General features: G+C 36.7%; 1 protein-coding gene across 16 annotated transcripts in view; it reads right to left on the bottom strand.

Moving 5' to 3' along the window:
- Positions 1-14,611, bottom strand: part of PEAK1 (pseudopodium enriched atypical kinase 1) — a 294,322-nt gene that overhangs the window by 177,860 nt on the left and 101,851 nt on the right. The gene's annotated exons all lie outside the window — the stretch shown is intronic.

The following is a 14,611-nucleotide window of genomic DNA, read 5'->3' as shown; positions in this document are numbered from 1 at the left end:
GACATTATAGTTTATGGTATGAGAGTTAAAACAAGAAGGCAAATGTGACCTTGTTCAACCTCAGCTGAGAATGCACACATCAGGCAACTCATACGCAATGTGGGGCTTGAACTCACAACCCCAAGATCAAGGGTCACATGCTGAACCGACTGAGCCAGCCAGGCACCCCTAGGCAACTCATTTTTTCACCACTCTGAGTGTGTCTACAAATGGTTATGAAAGCACCACAATTATTGATTTGGGGGTTGCAAATAAATTTTAGCAAGTAAGTGAATTTGCAACAATGAAAGCCATGAACAATGAGGATCAACTCTGTATGTGTGTATATATCCCTGTGTGTATGTGTGTATATATGAATGTGCGTGTGTGCGTGCATGTGTGTATGTACATGCAGCATATGACATATCTGACAGGAAAGACAAGTTGTGGGACTCTCTAGTATGAGACTCTCCTAAGGTCCATGTCTATATTTCCACTTGGCATACTGGATACCTCTACCTGAATGTACTATGAGCACTTCAAACTTAACACACCAAGCTCATCTTCTGTGCTTACCCCAAACCTGCCTTCTGCTACATTACTACTCAAGTGACTGCAACTCTGACTCCTTTCTCCACATCTTACCCAGGCACCAAATTATGTTGATTCGTCCTCTGAGGTATCTCTTAAAGTTTATCTCTCCCCTGCCCAAGCCCACTACAGTTATCATTAAATGCCTTTCTATCATTTGGACCATTAGCACAGTTTTACCATCTTCTTTCTCTATTCTCTACTCCAAAATCACAGGCAATATTAGTGTCAGTGTTAGTTCTCCAAGATCTAATTATGCTTTCACTTCTTGGTACCTATGTGATGAGCTTAAAATTTCTCGATTATGGTGTATAATGCTTTGTTATGATTTGGCACCAAATCGTCCTTTAATATTCATCTACTGTCACTCATCTCTGATAAACTCTATAGCCACAGTAATCTATTTCCCATTCTTTGAATATATCATGCCTTTTAAAGACCCCTTGTACATATTAGAAATTCCACTAGCAATGCTCTTTCTTCCATTCTTTACTTGCCCTTAAAGCCTCTGCTTATGTCACCTCCTTTATGAAGACTTTTCTGATGAGCCTTTACCTCCACTTCAAGCCAAGTTAGTCACTATATTCCCTGTACTTCCATAATATTCTCGCATACTTCTATTAAAAAAATTCCTTGAGTTCAAATTATTAAGGAAGTACAAGAATGTGCAAGGTTCGCCAAATACTGATTGCTACTGCAGCTGGGTAATGCAGATTCATTATATTACCATCTACTTTAGTGTGCATGCTAAATTTCCATTACAACAAAGTTTAAAAAGTCAAGAGACACAGACAGAAAGAGGGAGAAAATATTGACTACAAGTAATTGAACATCAGACTTACGTGTGACTTAAACAAACATGGCATTAACTTTTCTTCCCCACACAAGAAGTCCAGAGGTACCTAGTCTAAGGTCATTACAGAGGCTCAAGAAAGTCATCAAAGACCAAGTCTCTCTCTTTTTACTCCGTTAAGTGTGTTGATTTGTTGCTTCAAAGCCACTTGCAGTAGATGGAGGCATTATCTCTATACTCAAGGCAGGAAGAAGGATAGTGCAAATCACACCTTTACCTCTTTAATAGGAAAAACAAAAGCATTTTTTCAGTGCCCTCTGCAAATTTAGCTTGTAATACATTGTCCGCAAGCTGTTCAGTCATTCAACAGTGCCTTGATGGCCTGATCCCCCAGCTGTGAAGGCAGAGACTATTTTTGTACTTTAGTAAACAATCCATTATCTAGCATATAGAGGTATTTTGTATCTAATGAATATATGAATCTAATAAAAGAAAATTATAGTATGCATAATAACAAAAGGACTCTGTTAATTTTCTTTTTAAAAATAAAATAATAAAAAGTGCTCTGAAAATTGTCAATGCTGTGCAAATAAGGAACTACTAGTATTACAGTAGTTTGACATGTACTATCATGAGATGTTTTACTGTTCTCTCTGTAGGTGACCAGGCAGTGGATTAACAAAAAGTCAAGAGACCTGAAGTTTTGTCCAAGCAAAACAATCTTGATGCAACTCAATTTACTTAAAGGTAATGTTTATTTACCTCCCAGGGGTGTTCTGAGGATAAGGGAAATATAAACAATATGAAAGCACAGTGAAATGTATAAAACAGTATAAACACATTTTTATAAATGCAAGCATTCTATTAAGTCTTGAGAAGAAACTTACAGTTCCTATGTACCATCTGGTTCTGGCACATCAATAATATGAATTAAAAATTAAACACTATTAATATCTAGTATGGATGCTGAATGTGGTTAGATGAGTTTCTGGATTTGGCGATGGTTCTTTCACGGCTATGGGGAAGTAAACTAACCAGACCTTACATTTACACCTCGCTAAGGAAAAAATGCTTCATAAAATAAAATAAATGTTTTGATGCAATTAAATAATATCCACAAACTGAAAAGTAGGATATGATAAGCATACAGAATAGTTGACATCAAATCCCAATTCATCAATTAATAATTACTACCAATAAATGAACAGTACGAAAGTAGGCCAAGGTCCTAAAGCACTTCTAAGTTAAATCAAGTGAGAAATAAAAGTAGAAGCACCGAATATTAATTTTCCTCTGACTGTAATAACCTTGATTGAGCTTATACAGAATACTCTTCAGGGTGACCTTTTGGCTCATACATATAGACAACACTGGGGGTCAGAAATATTTCTGATAAATGATAATGTCAATGGCCTGTTTTCCAAATTTTTATGAAGTTGTATATTTCCTAACCTATAAGAATGTTATAATACGCATTATGTATATACAACAAAAAACAGTAGCCAATACTAAGGAAGAAAAAATGACATTTCTAAATCAAGAAGATCTCTACAGAATATTATATTAAGAACTGATGCATCTTCACTTTTATTGGATTTGGAGACAATAGCTGCTTTGAAGAAAAACATGGTCTTCTGTCAAGTATGTTTAATTAATTCTCACTTCTCAAACATTCAAATACCTTTACCTTATTATTAAAGATTTACCATTTCCTAATTCATTTAAGCAGAAACTATTCTCCATGTAGGTTACCATGGAACTATTAATACTGAAAACTGACTCATCTTAATACAAAAAACTGCATCAAGACTGTAGGCCAGTAAATTCCAGTAGAGTACTGTATAAAGCATCAGTAGGTCATAAACAGAACTGAAAAATTTCAACAGGGGATCAGATTTATCTTACAGTTATTTCTATAGGAGGAACATCCATTTCATAAGAAATCAAAATGTTAGAATAGTAAAAATGAGTTTATGCTTTATAGCTGTATCCACCTAGTTTCAAATACATCAATTTTTGTTTTTAAATCGGGAGAAACAATGCTTCTCTTCCTGTTTTATCTGCATACATAGCTTTGTCAGTTTCAAGAGTGAATATTTTTCCTACAAAGAATTTGGCATACCTGCAATAAACAATAAATTATTTGTTAATGTATGTAAAAATAAAAGTTGTAAGTGATATTATTACAATGAGGAGCGATTTTAAATATTTAACTTTGCAGATGGAGGAGGAAATATATTAACTTAAAGATTCATTGCTTTTTAAAACATAATTTTGCCTCATTAAAAATGAGAGAATATTATATATTAATAAAAGATTCAGTACAGCAGAAGATACAACAATTATGCACATTTATACACCTACTGACAGACCATCAAAACATATGAAGCAAAAACTGACCAAATTGAAGGCAGAGGGCACCTGGGTGGCTCAGTCTGTTAAGTGTCTGCCTTCCGCTTAGGTCGTGATCTCAGGGTCATGGGATCCAGCCCCATATCAGGCTCCCTGCTCAGTGAGGAGTCTACTTCTCCTTCTCTCTCTGCCCCTCCTCCCATCCCCCTGCTCATGTGCGCGTGCTCTCAAATAAATACATAAAAATCTTTTTTAAAAAAATGAAGGGAAAAATAAACAGTTCTACAATAATAGTTAGAGGCTTCAATATCCCACTCAAAATAATGGCTAAAACAACCAGCTAGAAGATAAGAAATAGAGGACTACACATAATAAACCAACTAGACCCAAAAGAGATATACAGAACCTTTACTCAACAACTGAGTATATATTCTTCACAGATGCATATAAGACATTTTTCAGGACAGACCATTATGTTCAGCCATGAATTAAGCCTCAACAAGTTTAGAAAGATAAATATCATACAAAATATCTTTTCCAACCACAACAGGATAAAGTTAGAAACCAACAATAGAAGTAAAACTGGAAAATTCACAAATTTGTGGAAATTACACCATACACTCTTCAACAACCAATGGATTAAAAAAGAAAGCACAAGAGACATTAGAAAATACTTAGAGATAAATGAAAATGAAAATACAACATGCCAAAACTGATGGGATGCAGGGAAAGCAGTACTAAGGGGAAAATACATAGCTATAAATGTTTGCCTTAAAAAAAAAAAAAAAAAAGAAAGAAAGAAAGAAAGAAAGAAAGAGAGAAAGAAAGCAAGCAAGCAAGCTCAAATCAGCAACCTAACCTTACAACTTAAGCAACCAGAAGAACAAACTAAACCCAAAGACAGGAGAAGGAAAGAAATAATGAAGATCAGGGCAGAGATAAATGAAATAGAGAACAGAAAAACCATAGAGGAAAATCAATGAAAGCAGAAGTTGGTGTTTTGAAAAGATCAACAAAATGACAAATCTTTAGCTAGAAGGACTAAGACAAAAAGAGAAAAAAACTCAAATTACTAAAATCATTCACTAAAATGAAAGTGGAGTCATTACTACCAATTCTAAAGAAATAAAAAGGATTATAAAAAAGTTTGGGGCACCTGGTGGCTCAGTCAGTTGAGTGTCAGACTCTTGGTTTCGGCCCAGGTCATGATCTCAGGGTCTTGAGATAGAGCCCCACAGCAGGCTCTGCCCTCAGCACAGAGTCTGCCTGTCTCTCTCCCTCCCCTTCTGCCCCTCTCCCCAGTCTTAAGTGTGCATGTGCACATATACTCCCTCTCAAATAAATAAATAAATAAAATCTTTTAAAAAAAGAATTCTATGAACAGCTATACATCAACAAACAGGATAACCTAGAGGAAATGGACAAATTCCTAGAAACATAAAACCTACCAAAACTAAATCATGAAAACATAGAAGATCTGAATAGACCTACAACTAGTAATGAGATTAAATCAGCAATCAAAAATCTCTGAACAAAGAAAAGCCTTGGACCCGATGGTTTCACTAGTGAGCTCAACCAAACATTTAAAGAACTAAAAGCAGCCCTTTCTCAAACTTTTCCAAAACATTAGGAGACACTTCTTAATTCATTCTATGAGGTCAGCATTATCTGATGTCAAAGTCAGACAAAGACACTACAAAAAAGACAAAAAGCCCAGAAATAAACCCTCACATATATTTCACATATATGCAAATCAAAAGTATAATGAGATACCATCTCACATCCAATAGAATGGCTAGTATGAGAGAAAGGAAGGATGGAAGGAAGCAAGGAAGGAATAGAAGGACAATAAGTTTTGGTGAGGCTGTGGAGAAACTGGAACACTTGTGTACTGCTGGCAGTAATTTAAAATGGTAATTGCTGCTATGGAAAACAGAATGGTGATTCCTCAAAAATTAAAAATAGAATTACCATATTACCCAGCAATTTACTTCTGAGTCTATACCCAAAAGAAGTGAAAGCAAGGTCTTAAAGACATATTTTATACAATGACATTCACAGCAGCACTACTAACCAATGCTAACACACAAAAGCCACTCAAGTGTCCACTGACAGACGAATAAATACAATGGAATATTAATCAGCTTCAAAAAGGAAAGAAATTCTGCCATTATGCTACCAACATAGATGAACCTCGAAGATGTTATCCTAAGTGAAATGAACCAGTCACAAAAAGACAAATATTGCATGATCCCGTTTATGTAAGGTACTTAAAGTAGTCAGAATCATAGAGACAGAAAGTCGAATGGTGGATGCCATGGGGCTGGGGGCAAAGGGGAATGGCGACTATTAGAAGGTGGAGGGACTATATAAAGTATCCTCCAAAAGAAAAAGGCATTTTGAGACCAAAGTACAATGCAGGCAATGGCCATACAGTTTACAGAGTTTTATTCAGGTTAACTAACTGACAGGGAGGTTTAAGCAGATGATGACCCAGAGCTGCACAGCTACTTCCCAGAAAGTCTGGCCCTTAGTCTACAGATTTTATAGAGCAAGGGGACGTAGCGGGCACTGTAGTGACGTCAAAAGGTTCATGTGCATTTCAGAGGGTTTGCATGCACCTAATTGACAGACCTCGTGATGCTATCTGTGCATCAGGAAGGGGAAAGACTGTGTTATTTGAACAGATTTACAGAGGACCAAAGCCAAAGCAACCTTCCCCACATTCTAGTCTTGGTCGGCATTTCTATTAAGGCATGTATACTAATCTCCAAGGGGCTTGGAACATGTAGCCCCAAGAGAGGTCCCAGAGAGGACAGAAACAAGATGAAGGGCCAATGATGGAGTCAGTATTATCATCACTCCTATAGGGAGTTACTTAGTAAGTAAGTATAGAACAGTTTTACAAGATGAAAAGAGTTACAGAGATGGATGGTGCTGATGGTTCCACATTATGAATATATATAATGTCAACTGTATACCTAAAATGGTTAAGATGGTAAAATTTATTCTTAATGTGTTTTACCAGAATAAAAAAATTAGAAAACATTGAGGGGTAATGGGCGGAATAAATGAGCCACTGGGGAGTAAGGAAAGAATCTAAATGTCATGAGTAAGGGGGAAATACTATAAGGAAGGAAGAGGGGAAGGAAATAAGAAAGGAAGGAAGGTAACAGGGATAGAGAGTAAGAGGGAGAGAGGGATTCACACACATACACATATATACACACACGGAAGCACATTTTGTTTTTGTTTTTGTTTTTTTGTTTTTGTTTTTGTTTTTTTAATATTTTATTTATTTATTTGACAGAGAGAGACAGCCAGCGAGAGAGGGAACACAAGCAGGGGGAGTGGGAGAGGAAGAAGCAGGCTCCAAGCAGAGGAGCCTGATGTGGGGCTCGATCCCAGAACGCCGGGATCACGCCCCGAGCCAAAGGCAGACACTCAACGACTGAGCCACCCAGGCGCCCCCAGAAGCACATTTTGAACTTTGGCCCAAAGCACCAGGTACTACAGCAAAGAGAACACCCCGCCCCCCAGGATATCAACCACTGTCATATTCTGACATCAAAGATAAGAATTCCAACTTGGTCTAAAGTGACCAAAATTGGACTTTAATTAGCTGCAAAAAAAAAAAAAAAATGCAGATCTGAAAGGTGCAGACCATGTTCCACTGTCATTGCCTGTTAGGATATCAAATTGAATTTGGAAGAGTTCAGTATGAGTTCTGTTTGCTGAAGTTAGGTCTCAGGATACACACAGAGTGTGACTGCTCCTTGGAGCTGTTGACTCGATGGATACTATAGGCAAGAACCATTTGCTGAAAAAAACGATATATTCCACAGTAGTTACTTAAAATCAACATTCTCACTGCTTCAAATGATAATAGAAATAAAATATTCTAATTTCAAACTCACTCCAAGCTGCAAATAAAAATAAGTATGTTCTTATAAACTTCTATTAGCCTTAGAGTTAAGTAATGTGTTACTAACACCTGTGACTGCCTCTTCCCTAAAGCCTGTGTCACTTCAGCTGACATGACAGCTCGCCCTCCTTGGAGGAATTCAATCACTGGGTCAAGCAGGTGAAATTCAGTCCCTGTCAAGCAGGTGAAAATACTTGTCATGGGGGAATTCTTTGAGTGTAATAAGATGTCTCTATAGCTCTTTAAAATCCATAGGCACACTTCATGGCAGCCACCTCCTTCTTTTGCTACTCCTAGCGCTGCTTGTGTGCTCTCCTGGTGGAGACCTGGTACTCCTTTTGTGAAGCAGCAGCTGGGGAGACTCCAGCACTCACCATAGCCAACGAAAAGCCCAAGGAAGGAGTCAAGATTGAGAACACCGACCATATTAATTTGAAGGTGGTGGAGCAGGATGGTTCTGTGATGCAGTGTAAGATTAAGAGGCACCACTTAGTAAACTAATCAAAGCCCATTGTGAAGACAGGGTTCATCAACGGGGCAGATCAGTTTTCAATCTGATGGGCAGCCAATCAATGAAATACACACATACCTGCATAGCTGGAAATGGAGGATGAATACAATTGATGTGTTCCAGCAGCAGACAGGAAGTGTTTACTAAAAAGGGAATCTGCTACTTGACTCCAGAACTCTGTTCCTCCAGACCAAGAAGGCACTCTCAGTGAGAAAACCACAACTGGTTCCACCACATCCTGACGTTTTCTCTATTCTTTCGTTTTCCCCATTCCTTTATCGTACATAAAGTAACTGTGTATGTGCACAGGCATATTGCATTTTTTTAAAGATTTTATTTATTTATTTGAGAGAGAGAGCACGAGCTGGGGAGGGGTAGAGGGAGAAAGGTAAGCAGACTGAGCAGGGTGCCCAACGTGGGGCTTGATCCCAGGACCCCAGGATCATGACCTGAGCCAAAGGCAGATGCTTAACCGACTGGGCTACCCAGGCACCCCTCATACTGCATTTTTTAAAACTAAATGGACAATGGTATGTTTTGATCGATGTCAAATGGAGATGGGATGGGAAAAACACTGATTCTGTAAAAATACCCCTTTTCCCCATTGGTGGCATGCTCATTCATCTCTCATTTTTATATTCCAATAAGTTATTTTGCTCTTGCTGTTTAACAAAAAAAGAACAACATAAAGATCCTTGTATACTTTGTTCTACTAGAGAATTTTAATGTTTTTCATTTATCATTGTAAATCCAAGGATAATTTTATAACTTTTTTTGCATGCAGCTATATTACATGTAGGGCAATCTGTCTTTAAATAGGGATAAATTACTCTAAAAGAAATGAATCCTAGATAGTTTCCCCTTCAAGTCAACTTAAAATCTCTTGAAACTTTAACTTCTTGCTTAAAAAAATAAATAAATTTTGGGGCGCCTGGGTGGTTCAGTCGGTTAGGCTTCCAGCTCTTGATTTTGGCTCAGATAATGATCTCAAGATCATGAGATCGTGAGAAGCCTGCTTTAGATGCTCTCCCTCCCTCTCCCTCTGCCTCTCCCCACACTCATATGCTCTAAAAAATTTTTAATTAAAGATTTAAAAAAATAAAAAAGTCTGTAGGCACATGAAATCTGAGGATAGGATGAAAAAAAAGAAGAAATGGACTAGGTTTTTACCTCAAAAGTCCCAGTGATATTGCTTTACAAACTACAAAAGTCACTGGATTCTAAGAATCCATGCTTTGTAAATTATAACAGATAAATATCTGTGGTTATCACTATAACCAATAGCATCAACAAAACAAGTATACCCCAAATTTCAATTACAGACATACTTCGGAAATAATGTGGGCTTGGTTTCTGACCACTGCAATAAATATCACAATAAAGCGAGTCAAGTGACTCTTTTGGTTTCCCAGTGCATAAAAAAGTTGCATTTACACTATACTACAGTCTATTAAGTGTGCAATAGTATTATGTCTAAAAACAAAAAATACTTTATTGCTAGAAAAGGCTAACCATCATCTGAGGTTTCAACAAGTTGTAATCACTGATCACAGATCACCATTAAGAAATATAATAAAGCAAAAGTTTAAAATACTGCAAGAATAAACAGAATGTGACACAGAGACATGAAGTGAGCCAATGCTTTTGGAAAAATGGCACCAACAAACTTGCTTGATGCAGGGTTACCACAAACCTTCAATTTGTTTAAAAAAAAAAAAAGTAGTTATCTACAAAGTGCAATAAAGCAAAGCACAATGTAACAAGGTATGCCTGTACTCCTGGCCCTTATTTTTCTGTCTGTGTTAAGTTTCAGATAATTAATATTTGTAAGGAAAATAAACAGATTGAATTTCTATTATTGAAGAAAAAAATGGTCCTTCAATTCAAGTAGTTTTAAAACCCTGTAGTTGCTGATTTATTAATATTCAATGATTAAAGGTTACCCTCTTTTTCTCATCTATACCTTTAAATAAAATTTATGACATTATATAGATTTCCTCAGAGGTTTTGCACAACTTTTGCTTACCAATATCCTAATCACAAACTGGGGCAACTGCAGAATATTTAAGTAGGTCATTTAGCTGAAAATCATAAAGAATCCTAGCAGAAAATTTAGTAGATTACTTGCTGCCTATTTTCCTTTGGGTACTTTAATGACTGACCTCTTAGGTAAAGAAGTCTTTCCCACGGAAAACAAAAACTTCTCTGCCATGTTCTTCTTCACATTGCACAATGTCCTACTTTGCTATATTTCAGATCCTCTAGGAAATTAGTAGATGATGTGACTGTCATTTCCTATAACCAAGATATCTGTGCACCTGGATGATCCAAAAGCAGAGAGATTTCAGAACTTAGAAGCTCAGATGTACCAATCTTCTTATAATATTAGCTTTCGGTGGAATTGGGGAAGATAGCTTGAATAAAAAAATTGGTTGCAAAGGACGAATTCTGCTATAAATAGGCAGAATTTTCTATTTTTCTGGCAGCCACGGGATCTAACAATATATTTTTTTAAAAAAATCTATGAGCTGGGAAGGATTTCTCCTTTGAAGTATACTAGGCAATACATCATGCTGATCACTCTCAATTTGCCCCCAGCCACTGGCAGCACAGTGGATTTACTAACAGTGTTTTTCAAATGGTAATAGATTTCAAAGGTCCCCAAAAGTGGGTAGTGATCACTGCAGCTCTGCAGTGTATGCTACATTTTTTAAATTGCAACAAAGAAAACGAAACTGATTTTGCTATTTAATGATTAGGCTTCCTCCTTGCTGTGTGATTTCAATTCAAGATTAACACAGGTAACTTTCCCTTACATCACATCCCAAATTCTCTATTGAGTAGAGAACAGGAATTGAATAATATAGGCAAGACATTTACTTCTCGCTCAATGAGAAATTAATGCCAATTAATATTTTCCAATCTTTTAAGATTATTCAACATTCATTTCAAAGCAAATATTTATTGAAACTAATGTATTTCAGGCACTTTAATCAATTCTTCCATCAGCCAAAGTACAAAGAACATTGTCAGAGATTCTAGCTACCTTCAGTTTTAAACTAGACTAACACAGACCAAAGACCTATTGTTGGTTTAGAAGTGATTACATATGTAACTAGCAACAGGAGAGAAGAGTCATTTTCAGCATTTTTTAAAAATTAAAAAACACAGTTATTTCAGGTCAGTCCCAACCATAAATCTGCCTTTTGACCATATTTATTATTAAGGAAAAAAAGTCCTACAGCTTCTGTTCTTGGGTATCTTTAATTCCAACTTTGAGAAGACCCAGTAACTGTTCCTTATCACATTTCTTAAACATGGACTGCTGGGTGGAATACAATGGGTTAAATGGTCCTTTAAAATCATCCTTTCTAAAACTCTTAATTCAAGAAGCATTAAGGAGACCATATGCCTTAAGATGTCAAGGACCACAGTTTAGGGTAGCAGAATGGTACAGCTGTAGTCTATAAATTCTACCTTAAAATTGCTCTCTTGCCCTCATCATTGATAGTTTCTCCTCAGTCAATGTTCTTTCCATACCTCTAAAATATTGTCCCTCCTACGTGTTTCTCTGGTGCTAGCAGGGCCCACAGGGAGCTAACCTTCAACCATTCCCGGCAGCACCTAGGTAGGACGAGATTGTACAAAGTGGTACTAGCTGGCACTTCTATTCCCTTCTTTCCCTACCCAGCCCCCTGCCAGCAGGACCCAGCAGGGAGCTAAACTTCCACTCCCACCCTTGGCAAAGAGGCAAGCTAAAGAAAAGCATTAACTATCAAAATTCATACAATATGAAGTTTCCAAGACTATTCATTAGATTTTTTTTTCATTATGAAAAAACTCTTTCCACAAACTCTTTCTCCAAGAATTAATATTTGATCTTAGTATTTACCTTTAATGTGCTCAATTTTCCTCAAGGTCTGGGGATCTTTAGTTGATCAGAGCTATTCTGAAGAAATTCTTCCTCTCATCCTCTCACCCCCATATTGGCTTTTATTTTAAATTTTTAAAGATAATTTAAAAAATAATTTCAAGCTTACAGAAAAGTTCAAGAATAGTATAAAGAATCTTTTTTTCTGAACCATTTGAGGGTAAATTGCTGATATTGTGTCTGATCATCCCCGAAAACTTAGGTTTGTTAATAAGGCCATTTACCCAAATAACCAAGATATAATCATCAAAATCAACAAATCAATAATGATACCCTGTAATCTCTATGCCCTATTCACGTTTCATCTATCATCCCACTAATGTCTTTTGTAGCAAAAGGATCAGATTTAGTATCATGGGTTGCATTTAATTGTCATGTTTCTGTAGTCTCTAACTCTGGAACACTTAGTTCTTAAGTTTTTCCTTGACTTTCATGATCTTCAAATTTTGAAAGTTACAGGCCAGGTATCTTCTAGAAAGTCTCTCAATTTGGAATTCTCTGATGTCTCCTCAAGATTAGATTTATGTTATAGATTTTGGTAGAAGAATCATAGAAATGATCTGCTGGTCCTCATACTGCATCCTATCAGGTAGTGCATGATTTTATTTTGTTCCATTACTATTAACATTAGCTGTCACCACCTGAGTAGGGTTAGTAACCGCCAAGTTTCCCGCTGTGAAGTTCCTCTTTCCTCCTTAGTAATTAATAGATATTTGTGAGGAGATGCTTTGAGACTACACGAACAGCCCAGTCCTCATTAAACTTTCACCCGTTAGTTTTGGCATCTACCAACATTTCATGGATAGCTGATTATACTACACTGGTTCCCAAACTGTGATTTTCCTAATTCTGTTCTTCCTTTTCTATTCTCCATTAATTATGTCACTACAGACTCACGAATGTCTATTTTATTTAGTGGGCTATAATTTGATAATATGAGTATTATATGAGGCTCAAACAGTTCAAAAATTAGCCAGTGAGTGCTCCTTCAATGTTGCTTCTGTATCCTCTAGATACAACCATTCTTTGAGCAATTCCTTACTTTCTGGTACAGGAAGATGTGTTCAGCACATCTTGTCCTGTTCCTTCTCTGCCCCAGCCCTAGAATCAGGCATTTCTCCAAGGAGTCCTAGCACAGACACCTACCTTTCTGGACCCCATCCCATGACTTCTAGACTGAATTATTCAGGAAGGAAAGAAAGCAATAAAAAAGCCAAACTGCTACTTTGTTTAGAAGGTGTGACTTGCCCTGATTTCCTCTGTAGCTGAATAGGTCTGTTTCCCCAGCAGCTTATCTGCTTGAATGGCAAGGCTGACTACACACAGTTTAAGGAACTGAGGAGAACTGTAAAATAGACAAACTTCCCCCAGCACATAGTTGCGAAACCAAGGAAATCCTTGCTCTGAAGGTGGAATATTCTAGGTTCATTTTATTCCCAGAAAAGATACCTTTTCCTTTTCTTTCTTTTTTTACTACATCTTTTATTTTGTAAGTTTTAGATGTGTAGACAAACTGTGAAGATAATTCAAAGAGTTCCCATGTGTCCCACCCCCAATTTCCCTTATTAACACCTTATATTAGTATGATACACTTGTCACAATTTTTTTCCCTTCCCTCCTGTCATCATTTGTTACAACTAGTGAACCAATACAAACACATTATTATTAACTAAAGACCATACTTTATTCAGATATCCTCAGTTATCCTCCAATGTCCAATTTGTTTGAGGATCCCATCCAGAATATCATATCACATTTAGTAGTTATATATTGTTAAGCCACTCTTGGTTGTGACGGTTTTTCAGAACTTCTTTTTTCTTTGGTGACTGTATTAATTTCCTATGGCTGCTGTAACAAATTACACAAACTTAATGCCTTAAAAAACAAAAACCCAGAAATTTACCATATGATCCAGTAATTCCACTACTGGGTATTTATCCAAAGAAAATGAAAACACTAATTTGAAAATTTATATACATACCTATATTTACTGCATTATTTACAATAGCCAAATATGGAAGCAACCCAAGTGTTCATCCATAGACGAATGGATAAAGAAGATGTGATATATATGTACAACGGAATATTACTCAGCCATAAAAAAGAATGAGATCTTGCCATCTGCAACAACATGCACAGAGCTAGTGAATATAATGCTAAGTGAAATAAGTCAGTCAGAGAAAGACAAATACCATATGATTTCACTCGTTTGGAATTTAGGAAACGAAGCAGATGAACAAAGAAAAAAAGAGACAAACCAAAAAAGAAAATCTCAACTATAGAGAACTGATGGTTACCAAAGGTGGTGGGGAGGTGGGGTGGAGGGTGGGAAGGATGGGTGAAATAGGTGAAGGGGATGAAGAGTGCACTTATTGCCATGAGCATGGAGTAATGTAGAGAACTGAATCACTATACTGTACACCTGAAACTAATATAACACTGTATTTTAACTATACTGGAATTAAGAAAGAAACCAGAAATTTATTCTCTTTCAGTTTCAGGAGTCATAACCCTAAAATCAAGATCTCC

Source organism: Ursus arctos, unplaced genomic scaffold (assembly GCF_023065955.2).
Source record: "Ursus arctos isolate Adak ecotype North America unplaced genomic scaffold, UrsArc2.0 scaffold_28, whole genome shotgun sequence".
Classification (NCBI taxonomy): domain Eukaryota; kingdom Metazoa; phylum Chordata; class Mammalia; order Carnivora; family Ursidae; genus Ursus; species Ursus arctos.
This window is presented reverse-complemented; position numbering and strand designations above follow the sequence as displayed.